We start from the raw sequence: 12,628 nt of genomic DNA, 5'->3' as shown, positions 1-12,628 counted from the left end.
ATTCCGATACTACAACACAGAAAAAACACATGAATGCATGATGTTATTCTTGTGAACTCAGATGTATGTATATGTCTTCACACATGAATTCATGTTTTTCACAACCCCCTGGCAAGCAAGTAAGAGGGTATGAACTCATTACAAATACAAATTCAATACAAATCGAGACTGGCTATTTGAATAAAAGCAAACAAAATGTATGGATTCATCACAATTTTGAGGTTTAAAATGTATTATTGCTTGTAATAATCGGGGTTCTGTCACGTTACGTTTTCTTGTAAAGAATCATGCTTATTTACAAGCTAATGCACTTCATGTTTACAGCCAATTATTTGAAAGTCATGACTGATTCATGTTATCTCGTAATGAACACTGCATGAGCAGAGCATTATAGTAAAGTCCTTAGTCTAGGGGCAAGAATGTATACTAAAATATGTAGGTATAGGGGTTTCATGCTGTTTGGGATGTACTACTACAAACGGTGCCCCGATGTGCCTGTGAATCGAGTCACACACGGGTCCGCTGGGTCATCAACGCGTCCCACGGCATTCAGTGATCATAATAATAACAATAATAATAATACCTTTATTTATTCAGCGCTTTTTTGATGGTGCTCAAAGCGCTTTACAGACTTTAAAAACAGAGTAAAACAAGAAAACAATGAACAATGTAATTATTACTGTTAGACAGAGGGAAATACTGAATTCCGCGTTCATGGGTCAGCGCAGCGCGGGAACTTAGGCGCCGTGATTGGGGGAGACGTCACGGGCCGAGGGCATATATAGGGGCGCCCGGTCCGCCGCAGAAGTAGGACAGGACAGAAGTGATAGAGACGGGTGTAGCTGCATTACAATGTTTTGAAAAATAAAGCCTGTTGCAGGAAACACGGCTCGGTCCGATTATTTGTTGTTTTGGTGGCGAACACACGCAGCAGATATCGCTACAATATTTACACGTATATACATGCGCTAACATTTAAAAACAATAATTGTATGCCCTTACAGCAAAGCATGAAGCGGCTATACCCACATATTTCAGTTGACTATAGTTGTTCGATCATGCAGTGTTCATTAGGAGAAAAACATGAATAAGTCATGACTTCAAAATAATTGTCTTTAAACATGAAGTGCATGTGATTAGCTTGTAAATAAGCTCGATTCCTTACGAGAAAACGTAACTTGGCATAACGCCGATTATTGCAAGAAAAATATATTTTAAAATTCAAAATTGAGATGAATCCATATATTTTGTTTGCTTTTATTCAAATAGCCAGTCCCGATTTGTACACATGATTAACACCATTTGTTGAATTACGAATTAATTCATGAGGAACATACTGCAGAAAAGAAGACCCTTAATAATCATGAATCATAATGAATTCATACCCTCTTACTCGCTCGCCAGGGGATTAAAAAAGAATTCCATATGAATAAGAGTCTTTACATCATGATGAATTCACATACTTGAATTACAAATGAGTTCACAAGAATTACATCATGCATTCATGTGTTTTCCCCGTGTTGTACTATCGGAATTCATGAGGAATTAATGCCCATTATTGTAAAGTGTTACCGTGTTTCCCCTTGCTTCGTTGTGCCATATGCTTTTATCTTGTATCAAATTAAAGACCAAGTTGTGACCTTTCGTATTTTAAGGCAAATCGGCTGACAGGCTAGAAACAAACACTCGGGCATACGCAAATCAGCCCTGTACACTAGGACACATGGCTGATTTCGCAAGCCTGTAGCCCATGCTATGAAGACTCTACATACGCGAGTAAGACATCGTTTGAAAGCTCCCGGTCTCTAGTTTCTCTAGTCTCTGGTATATTTTATAGTTTTGAAAAACGTACAATTTATTTCTCCGATCGCGGAAGATCTGAAAATAATGGGGCGGAGTGTAAAGGGTTGAGTTTCAAATCACCGGACGTCAATTAGTATGCATTTTTGATATGAAAAATAGAACCGTATGATAATTAGTATGCATTTTTGATATGACAAATAGAACCGGATGCTATAATTAGTATGCATTTTTGATATCAAAAATTCAATTTCTGATATCAAAAATACAGTTTATGAAATCCAAAATACAATTGGTGATATCAAAAATAGCAGATCATTCTTGATATCACCAATTGTATTTTTGATTTTAGAAATGATGGATTAAATGTCACAACTGCTTGCCATACATTTTCAGAGTGCACTCGGTGACGCTGGAAGTAATTGGTTCGTTGCAATCAGGGCATCAAATCGTGTTCTCGTCCCAAGTCACAAGGAGGACGTGATGAGGCACACTGTCCGTTTAAAGTTGAACTCGATGCTCAATTTCAATGTGCTTTTGCATTTCCGTTCTTTTCAAAATCCAGCATTCACTGTCTCTGAAGAAGACGTGTTACAATGTCATACAGCTATTCATCTTCACTGCTACTGTTGCGAGTGTCGCACACCGACCGTATGATGAGTCGGAACTCTCTCTAAAAAGCTGTGAAAGTCTTGGAGATGAGTGCTCAGTAGGTAGGGGAGCTGTGCGTTGAGAGCCGGGGCAGTGAAGTGAGCGCAGCGGGGCGCGGCGGGCTTGCCGACAGACAGTGCTGTGGCATCTGACAGTGATTGTGCGGCAGCAAAGCGAGAGCTCCACCAAAGAGCCCGACTGGCCCGCTGGGGTGGCTGAAATCCTCGTGCAGCCTGCTGCGCCAGGGCCAGCCCTGAGCCAATCAGGGCGCCGGATTATTTAAGGAGCGGAGCGCCGCTTCTCGGCACTTCGTTGCCGAGTTGCACAATGGAGAGGTGTGGGATGAGCGTGCGGGTCTGGAGTCTTGTCTGTCTGCTGATGGCGGCTGCGGTGGACGTGTCTATAGCCCAGGGTCAGAACTGCTCGGTTAGTGACAACGAGAAAATGGCGTGTGGCGCCCCTGCAATCAGTAGAGCCGACTGTGAAGCGAGTAACTGCTGCTTTGATCAGAGGGGAAGACAGCCCTGTTATTACAGCAATGAGGGTGAGTGGTATGGGCAAAATCTCGTACAAACGGCTCCTGAGCGCATTGCTTTGCTAATCTTCTCCCCTCTCCCTCCAGTGACTGTGCAATGCACCACGGATGGTCAGTTTGTGGTTGTAGTACCCAGGAATGTGACCAGGCCTCCGCTGAGCCTTGACACCGTCAGCCTGCTGGGGGGTCAGGGCGCCCCCTGCAGCCCTGTTGGCACCACTGCTGGCTTTGCCTTGTTCCAGTTCCCAGTCAGTGCCTGTGGCAGCACACTGAAGGTGAGGAAGCGGTTCCCAGCTTTGGCCTGAGCATTGCAGCGCCTTGTGCTGATTGTCTTGGCTGTATAACGTGAGGGTCTGCTTCCCTCTTCCAGAGTGAGGGTGGCGATGTGGTGTACGAGAACACGATGTCCTCTAAACGTGATGTGCAGGAGGGGCCTGATGGCTCCATCACCAGGGACAGCTACTATGAGTAAGTGGGGCTCCCCAGTGGCCGTCTCCATGTGCCAGTACCCGACTGGGTCCAATGGCTGCCTGCTTCTCCTTCCAGGCTGACCTTCCTGTGCAAGTATTCGGGCAGTGAGCTTGTTCCTGTGGAGGCTGTAGTGTACACTGCAGCCCCGCCTCCTCCTTCAGTCGTGGCCCCTGGACCTCTCAGTGTGGAGCTCAGGATTGCAACGGGTACTGTGATGAGCCCTTGTACATGGCCATGCTATGTACTGGTTTCCAATGCATGCTGGCTTCCTAAAGCTCTCCGTCGTTCCTCCTGTAGAAGCTGTGTATGACGCCTACTACGGTGATGGGGACTACCCCGTGACCAAGGTCCTGCGGGATCCTGTGTATGTTGAGGTTCGCATCCTGAATAGGACCGACCCCAACATTGTCCTGACTCTGGAAGACTGCTGGGCAACTTCCACCCCCAGCCCGCTCGGCCAGCCCCAGTGGAGCCTGCTGGTTGCTGGGTAACTGGAGCCCTGTATCTCTTGCCGGCCAGCTTGTGTTGGTGGTTTAGGCAGACCTCTTGACCCATGTGTGGTGCTCTTTCCAGGTGTCCGTACAGAGATGACCAGTACCAGACCACCTTGGTTCCTGTGGCTGGCTCTTCAGGGCTGCCATACCCAACGCACTACAAGCGCTTCATCGTGCAGATGTTCACTTTTGTGGATGCTGGCTCCCAGCTCCCTCTGAAGGCGAAGGTAAGGGTCTATTGGCCAAGGAACGCCACATTCCCCATGGCGGCATTGTATTGTACTGCATCTCGTGCTCCCCCAGGTGTTCATCCACTGTAGTGCAGCAGTGTGCCAACCCAGTGCTACTGACCGCTGTGTCACTCCGTGCAACCAGAGAATGAGTGAGTGGCTCGGTTCCAGTGTGAGCTGGACTGGCATCTTTCCCTAAGGCTCCCCCAGTGGAGGGGCTGCTTCTGTAATGCTGCTCTTGTCCCTTCAGGGAGAGCCGTTGCCCCGGTGCAGAGGGCCTCCAGGGAGATGGCCGTGGTGTCCAGTGGGGAAGTGATCCTGACTGCCTCTGAGCTCCCTGCTGTGGACAGGAGGGCTTCTCCCAGTGAAGGTGAGGAGGGGAGCTTTGACACTCTGCTGGCGCTCAGCCCTCTCATGTCTGCACCCTTGTGAGCTGCCTGTCCCTCTCCCGTCTCCACAGTGCCCCAGGCTTTCGGCTATGGTGTGCTGACCGTGGCTGCCTTCACGGTGCTTGTGCTCTGTGCTGTGGTGCTGGCGGCTGTGTGGAGAGCCAGGCCCCACATGCGGGCATCCCAACTGTAGCTGGAGCAGGTTTTTGAATAAAATGTGGACTGTGAAATGTCTGACTCGCTCCGTTTCTTCTTGCCTTGCAAAGATCCTTCAGCCGTGTGCTCCAGAGCCTGACTCCAGGCCCTCTGTTCAGTGGCTGCTCTTCCCTCTAGTAATGCACGCCAACCGGTGTGTAGTACTCGTGGCCCTACTGTGCCTTTTACAGGGGTGGCAACAAGTGGCCCCTCCTTGTGTCCGCTGCTCAGAATTCCCTTTCGTGTGTGAGGGGTTGCTGAGAGTATAGTCCTGAGGTGGATTAAACTTGGTCTTTTGCTTGATCTGTATTGATTGGCATGTTGCCCAGATCCAAAGAAGAAATCCCAATAAGCTTCCTGTATCCACACTGTAAAAAATCTCTGTAGTTTTGAAGGTTAATTAACTAACTGTAATAGTGAAGGTTGAAATATGTTTATTCTTTAATGACAAACTACCGTATAATCAGTGTTCACAACTGTAAAATAACATTTAACAGAATCTCCGTTAATTCTGACGGTTAAAATACAATGATAATGAATGTTGAAAACAGTGTCTTTTTTATTACTTGAATTTTAAACCACTGTAAACCATCGTGAAACTAGAATTTCACTCGGTTAGTGAAGGATAAAAGACTGTAAGTCTGGGGGGAGTCGAATAACCTAACCGCGGTGCAATTCAGATTGCTTTAAAACCCCTTACAATTCGACACTTGTTTCAATTTGGCACTGCGCTGTATTCTACTTTTCAAATGAGTCCGTGATCTACAATATGCGATGTGTTCTTTTTATACCTGCTGTATAATCCTGCACTTAAACTGCCTTGTATCTACAATACTTGAGACAGTGGTATCGGACGCTGATGTAACGGTCACATTATTTGTTCCAATTTGTTCTGCCCCGTAGGTGACTTGAACCCGTATTTGCTCTTCTACTGACTCCGTCTTTCTGAAGTTATTGAATAGTATTGCAGTTACTCCGGTTGGGTCTGAAGTGATCATATTTGAGCTTTTGTATAGCTTATAGGTTATACGTCTACATCGCCATGGATAACGCCTGCTAATACATAAATTCTTAAACTAATTTCATTTACTTTCATGACGAATATATTTATGAACCATTAAATATTGTAAATGTAGTCATGGTTGTGAAGGTGTAAACCGTAGGCTGAAGAGAAAGCCAGCAATGGGATGAACACACATGTTATATGTCCCGGAGAGAAGGTACAGAATTCTAGCAACTCGTAAAATGAAACACTGAAATGACGTAATGACACATTCTGACCAATCGTAATGAATATGAGGTCAAAACGCGTTGCATGCCCCCTTTCAATAATTGTGTACAGTTGCTGCCGCAATATTCAACGTGTCCGACTGATGAATTGACATGATTCGTGTGGAATCGTGAGATTATTCATCAATAAGGGACTAAACGGCAAAGAGCAATCAGCAACGCCTATATATTTTCTATTTCTTGAAATATTGTTTTGAGCAGATTGTAAAATGATGAATTGTATTGTACATTACAATGAATTGTATTGTAATGAAGTTGTATTTTCCACCAATCACGAGCTCTATGGATAATTCAATTAAAACCGCCATGAACGCTGTTGACAACCCATTTCCCAAGTTCAATCGAGCCAAATTCAAAGTAATTAAAGAATGTTAAGTTAGTGAAATAAAAAGGTGCAAACGAATGTTGAAGAAAACATATCAAATACAAAATGAAGTCAAGTGACTGTGTCACAGATACGGCAATCTGCAACCCGTGAATTACATCCCTGGCACAGTGTTGAGAAATCCTTGTGCACACTGTCATTGAATTGTAATAATGAGACTGCGTTTGTCTCGGATAATCCCAGTTCCCTAGTAAAGGCATGAAATGACATGCTTCGAGGTGTATTGCAAAATTCAATACAGCACCTGGTATTCTGTTGATAACTTGACTAATTGACATGATTCGCGTGGAATCGTGAGATTATTCATCAATAAGGGATTATTTAAAAAGACGACACGGCCACCTATCGCGGGGAGGAAAGCAGGTGGCAGGGTCCTAGTTCTACGAACTCACAGGCTACTATTATAATCATTAGCTGGAGTACTGGTAGTGGTACCAACAGCATTGAATTGAGTGTTGCTCATCTGCTCTCTGTAGCCTAAAAAATGAAGTCGGGACAGCACGAAACACGCTCACACAGCGGCAAAATCGGTTCCGTCGTCACTACTCGCTGCACCTGTGCAGGACGGGACGCACTGGGATCCGCGCTGGATCCGCGCCGCTGCTGTTGCAGCCCCACTTGTCGCCGAATTCCACGTGAAAATGTCGCGCTGTCTCCTCAGAGAGACACGCTGAGCGGGATCATCTCAGTGTATAAAAGGAGGCGGTGTGGGCTGGGTAAGCATCGCGAATCTGTGAGCTGTTCTTGTATTTTCGCCACAATGCTACGTACGAGGGCTTCTTGGTGTGGGCTGCTAGTGCTGTGTGTGTTCGCTGGGCTCTGCGACGCCGGCAGAGTTTCTAAGTGGGCGAGAGCCAAGCCTGCAGCCAGAGCCAAGCCTCCCGCCAGAGCCAAGGCCGTTGTGCGAGTGGATTCTTCTCTGTTCAAGCAGCAAGTCTCCCCCGTCGTGTGGGCACAGTGCGGGGACAGCGCGATCCAGGTGTCGGTGGAGAGAGACCTGTTCGGTACCGGCGAGCTGATCCAGGCTGCGGATATCCAGCTGGGAGGCTGTGCGCTCAGTGGGCAGAACGACACGGTCCTGGTCTTCCAGTCGGAGCTGCAGGGCTGTGGCAGCGCCCTGTCGGTAAGTAGGGGAGGGGGGAGAATACGGCTGTAGACTCGCACGGTGAATGGGTTAAACCATCCTGAGCTTAACCGTTGTGCCTTTCACTTGTAGATGACCGAAGACGAGCTGGTTTACAGCTTCTCCCTAAACTACCACCCGTCCCCGATTGCCAACACTGGCATCGTGAGAACCGACCCTGCTGTTGTCCACATCGAGTGTCACTACCTCCGGTGAGGACTCTGCTGCAGTACTGCTTCAGCCTAGCTGCTGTAGGATCGGTGTGTAATTGCTGTCTGCTCCATAGGCTCCACAATGTGAGCAGCGATGCCCTGCAGCCAACCTGGGTCCCATACACCTCCACCAAGTCTGCGGAGGATCTCCTGGACTTCTCCCTGCAGCTCATGACTGGTAGAGGCCAACCTAATGCAGCTCTAACCCTCCCGTGTACTGGAGTGCTGCTCTGCTCTGTAGAGGCCTCATGCTGCTCCCCGTCTCCGCAGATGACTGGAGCTCCCCTAGACCCTCCAACGTGTACTTCCTGGGGGACGTCCTGAACATCCAAGCCTCCGTCAACCAGGCCAGCCACGTGCCCCTGCGGCTGTTTGTGGACAGCTGTGTGGCCACCTTGACCTCTGACCCGACCTCTTCTCCCAGTTACACTTTCATTGGGAACTATGGGTGAGTGAGATCCCATAGCTAAGCATGGCCAGGGTGCTTGCAGGTGTTGGGTGTCGACTCCGAGCAGGGACTGATCATGGATTTCCTCCTGTCCCCAGTTGCCTGATTGATGCCAAGGTGACGGGCTCCAGTTCTCACTTCATGCCAAGACCTCAGGACGTCACTAAGCTGCAGATGGTGCTTGATGCCTTCAGGTTCCACAATGATGCCAACAGCTCTGTAAGTCTCCCAGCCACTCTGCCTCTGAGCTTTTGACTACTGCTTTTGCATCTTTGGCTTGGTTGGCCTCTGCTTTCTCAACTGTGTGGCTTCTTGGGCATTGAAGCAGCTCTCCCAGGGTGCACTAACTGTGCCAATGTCTGTTCTGCTCAGATCTACATGACCTGCCACCTGAAGGTGACTGCTGCTTCCCAGGCTGTGGACAACCTGGACAAGGCCTGCTACCCTGTGGGCAACAGGTAGAGGGGGAGGAGGGTGCTTGAGGCCCTTGGTGTCCTTCTCCGGGTCTCCGTCCTGATGGCTGTATCCCTATTGTAGCTGGAGCTCGGTGGATGGGAGCGATCAGGTCTGTAGCTGCTGTGACTCCAGCTGTAGCCCTGTCTCTAAATCCAGGTACTTTGGGAGGTACAGGAGGGACTTGGCTTTCAAGGAGGGTAAGGATCCTTTGCCTGGTTGTGCGTGTGGTACTGGGGTATAGTATGTGTGGCTGGATCCAAGCCTCTCCACCTTCCAGAATGGGAAGGTGATGCCACAGTGTTTGTGCGTGTGCTGGAGAAGCCGCAGGATGCCATCCCTCCAGTGGAGACGAATGCCCAGAGGTCTCCCCTGACTGCAGAGGACCGCAAAGAAGCAGGTACTGGGGCCTATTGAAATTGGAGCCAGAGGTTGCGGTCTCTTGCTGTAGTCTGGGTTTGACCTAAAGTGAGTGACCAGTGGGGTGGGCTTTCTTTGCAGGCATCTCTGCTGAGGTTGTGCTCCTGGCTGGTGTGGTGGCTGCTGTGGCTGTGGTGTGCATTGCTGTGCTGGGGACTGTGCTGTACAGGAGAGCAAGCTCACCCACAGCTTGACTGTTGTGTGAATGATCAATAAAGCTGAGAACAGACCATGCCCTGTGTCTTTCCTGTTTGCTCTCCAAGTTCAGCAAGATGGCAATCCATGGCCACTACAGCTGGTCTAAAACTGTCCTTTAGCTCGCAGTTGGCGTGTTGCTGCTTTCCAGGATCTCTGCAGCTTTTGTGCCTACAGCTAGTGATGCCGAAAATTAGGCCCTGGAGGGCTCGAAATCACGTGTTCAGAAAAAGATTCCCACTTTCAGAACATCGCACCACAGTGCCACGGGGCTGGCAGCCTACAGCTGATCGGAGGACACTGTATCGTAGAAACTGCAGGAGGAGAACGGGGTTACAAACGCTTACATCCGACACGAAGCTACCCGGTTAGATCAGATGTGTAGATCACGAATTATTGTTCGAAAAGCAGCTTTGCATGTTCATCTATTCAAAGCAAATGTGAATTAACCTATGAGGGATTAACTTCCTGTTCAACTAACGTCATTATCTCGAAGAGAAACCTGTGCATGCGTGCGCCATGCCCGTGGCCGTTTACATATTTTTCCATAGAAACGATCATCTGATGCCACTATGCAGTGTTGGGTCTGTTACATCGAATCTGAGGTTTGATTTGAGATGTATACATTCGTCACAGAGCGGGAATCCGAGCTAGGAGTGTGTACCTTTGCGTTTGCTGTATTTTGGGTCAACTGGAGGTGATCCCAGATCGGCTTGGGCTTTTTCTCCTATGCCGAAACGCCGCAAACCCTTTGAAACTAGTCGAAACAGAATGACGCAATGAAGATAAACTGACATTGTCATTTTGGTAGCGACTGCGGAGACGGTGGCGTATACAAAAATCGAATCCATGTATTTTGAACAAAAGCAGTGACTTTTTCGGGGTTCGGACCGCGTACGCCAGGCGCTCCTCTGAGCTGCAGGAGTTAACCGAGGAGCGTTAGGAGCACTGCGCGAAATAGCCGGATTTCTCGTGGACGAAAATGTAACTGTACAGACTTACGATGAGAGTGATTAGTTTGTAATGTGTTCCTATACCATACCGGTCACGACAGCAACAGGTGAGCGAGCATTCAGTGCGCTAAAACTACTCCAAACACATTTGTGCTCCGCTATGAAAGAAAAATGACTTTGATCTCAGGCACCTGCACATCAATAAGGATCTCAAACTCATTCATGGAGATGTTCATGAATTCGGCCGTCACAACAAGAGACTTGCATTCGCCTAGACACGCCTACATCAGCGGCGGAAACCGCTTTTTTCCAATGAAGGCGCACATTTCTAGCAGGTGCGCAGCATCTCGAGTCGGACAGCACTACCTAAAACTCATTCGCCACAGCCTCTCACACACTTGTGATTTGGAAATTATTTCAAAAGTTGAATATTGCGATTAGATCGCTGGAACTGATGGAGATTTGGTTGGTTTACAGTCTTAGTGGCAGAGGCTTGATTCTTAATGGGATTTTATACGTTGCAGCCCCCGTACATTTAAAAGTACACTTTGCAAAGCAAGTGAATGCGTTTTTTGTTGTTTTATGTGTGTGACAATTTCTTCATGGGTTGTCTGTAATTGTATGAACATTAAAAAGCCGTAGAGGGTTGTTGATTTGTATTGCTATAATCTCCATTTTCAGATGACCAGTCCTGCATTATTATTATTAGTAGTAGTAGTATATAATTATTATTATTTATTGATTGGCAGACGCCCTTAGCCAAGGCGACTTACAAAACATAAGCGCAATACAACGTGCAAACATACAGTTCAGTACGAGGCATCAAACAATACAAATTCAGATTTACATAATACAAAGCAATTCAAAGCATAGTACATTTTATAAATTCCTATTTTAATCAGTTCACTTTGTGACCTGTCTCTGCTTATTCTAAATGATTACATGACTTACAACATATAGCATTGTTTTAACAGATCTTGACCCCTTTGTACAGTTGTGTTTCTATTGGAGCAATCTGTACTGTACCTTGCGCAAATGTACAGCAACTGTATCTCCTGCCTGGGATTAAAGCCACAAATCTCTGCTCCAGAGCTCTAATCCCAGCGAAGTGGCACAAAGGTTAGAGAGCCCGCTGTTTTAATGCGCTACCGGGACCTCCAAAAGAGCAGCAGTTACCTGCCGTTTGTTTCAATTGGGGACATTTTTATGGCAAGCCGTTGTGACATTTAACCCATAATTGCTGATATCTAGAATACAATTGTTGATATCAAGAATTAACCTGCTAACTGTTGATATCAACACATGTATTTTTGATATCAAAAATGCATACTAATTAACATTCGGTTTCGTCTGCTTTCCGTGTTATAGTTAATCCCCTTCTTCGGAAAAGTCCCCAAGTAGATGTTCATAATTCAGAGCACTCAGAATGGCCATTCGTCTCGTTGTTAAAGCCTGACATTGCCCTGTTCACTGTTGAATAAACAATCTCAGCGGTAGCCATTCTCTACTGGCATTTTTCCTGTTTGTGTTTCTGGTAACACTTTACAATAATGGGCATTCATTCTTCATGAATTCCGATACTACAACACAGAAAAAACACATGAATGCATGATGTTATTCTTGTGAACTCAGATGTATGTATATGTCTCATTACAAATACAAATTCAATACAAATCGAGACTGGCTATTTGAATAAAAGCAAACAAAATGTATGGATTCATCACAATTTTGAGGTTTAAAATGTATTATTGCTTGTAATAATCGGGGTTCTGTCACGTTACGTTTTCTTGTAAAGAATCATGCTTATTTACAAGCTAATGCACTTCATGTTTACAGCCAATTATTTGAAAGTCATGACTGATTCATGTTATCTCGTAATGAACACTGCATGAGCAGAGCATTATAGTAAAGTCCTTAGTCTAGGGGCAAGAATGTATACTAAAATATGTAGGTATAGGGGTTTCATGCTGTTTGGGATGTACTACTACAAACGGTGCCACGATGTGCCTGTGAATCGAGTCACACACGGGTCCGCTGGGTCATCAACGCGTCCCACGGCATTCAGTGATCATAATAATAACAATAATAATAATACCTTTATTTATTCAGCGCTTTTTTGATGGTGCTCAAAGCGCTTTACAGACTTTAAAAACAGAGTAAAACAAGAAAACAATGAACAATGTAATTATTACTGTTAGACAGAGGGAAATACTGAATTCCGCGTTCATGGGTCAGCGCAGCGCGGGAACTTAGGCGCCGTGATTGGGGGAGACGTCACGGGCCGAGGGCATATATAGGGGCGCCCGGTCCGCCGCAGAAGTAGGACAGGACAGAAGTGATAGAGACGGGTGTAGCTGCATTACAATGTTTTGAAAAATAAAGCC

General features: G+C 46.7%; 1 long non-coding RNA gene across 1 annotated transcript; it reads left to right on the top strand.

Annotated features, from left to right (window-relative positions):
* Window positions 1-2,436: 2,436 nt before the first annotated feature.
* LOC136719017 (uncharacterized) lies at window positions 2,437-5,270 on the top strand. Its single transcript, XR_010805348.1, has 2 exons — window positions 2,437-4,333; window positions 4,432-5,270. It is a non-coding gene; the product is annotated as an uncharacterized LOC136719017 (long non-coding RNA).
* Window positions 5,271-12,628: the final 7,358 nt, after the last annotated feature.

The sequence above is a fragment of the Amia ocellicauda genome, chromosome 23, assembly GCF_036373705.1.
Source record: "Amia ocellicauda isolate fAmiCal2 chromosome 23, fAmiCal2.hap1, whole genome shotgun sequence".
Classification (NCBI taxonomy): domain Eukaryota; kingdom Metazoa; phylum Chordata; class Actinopteri; order Amiiformes; family Amiidae; genus Amia; species Amia ocellicauda.
The sequence above is the reverse complement of the archived record's forward strand: the minus strand, read 5'-3'. Positions and strand labels throughout refer to the sequence as shown.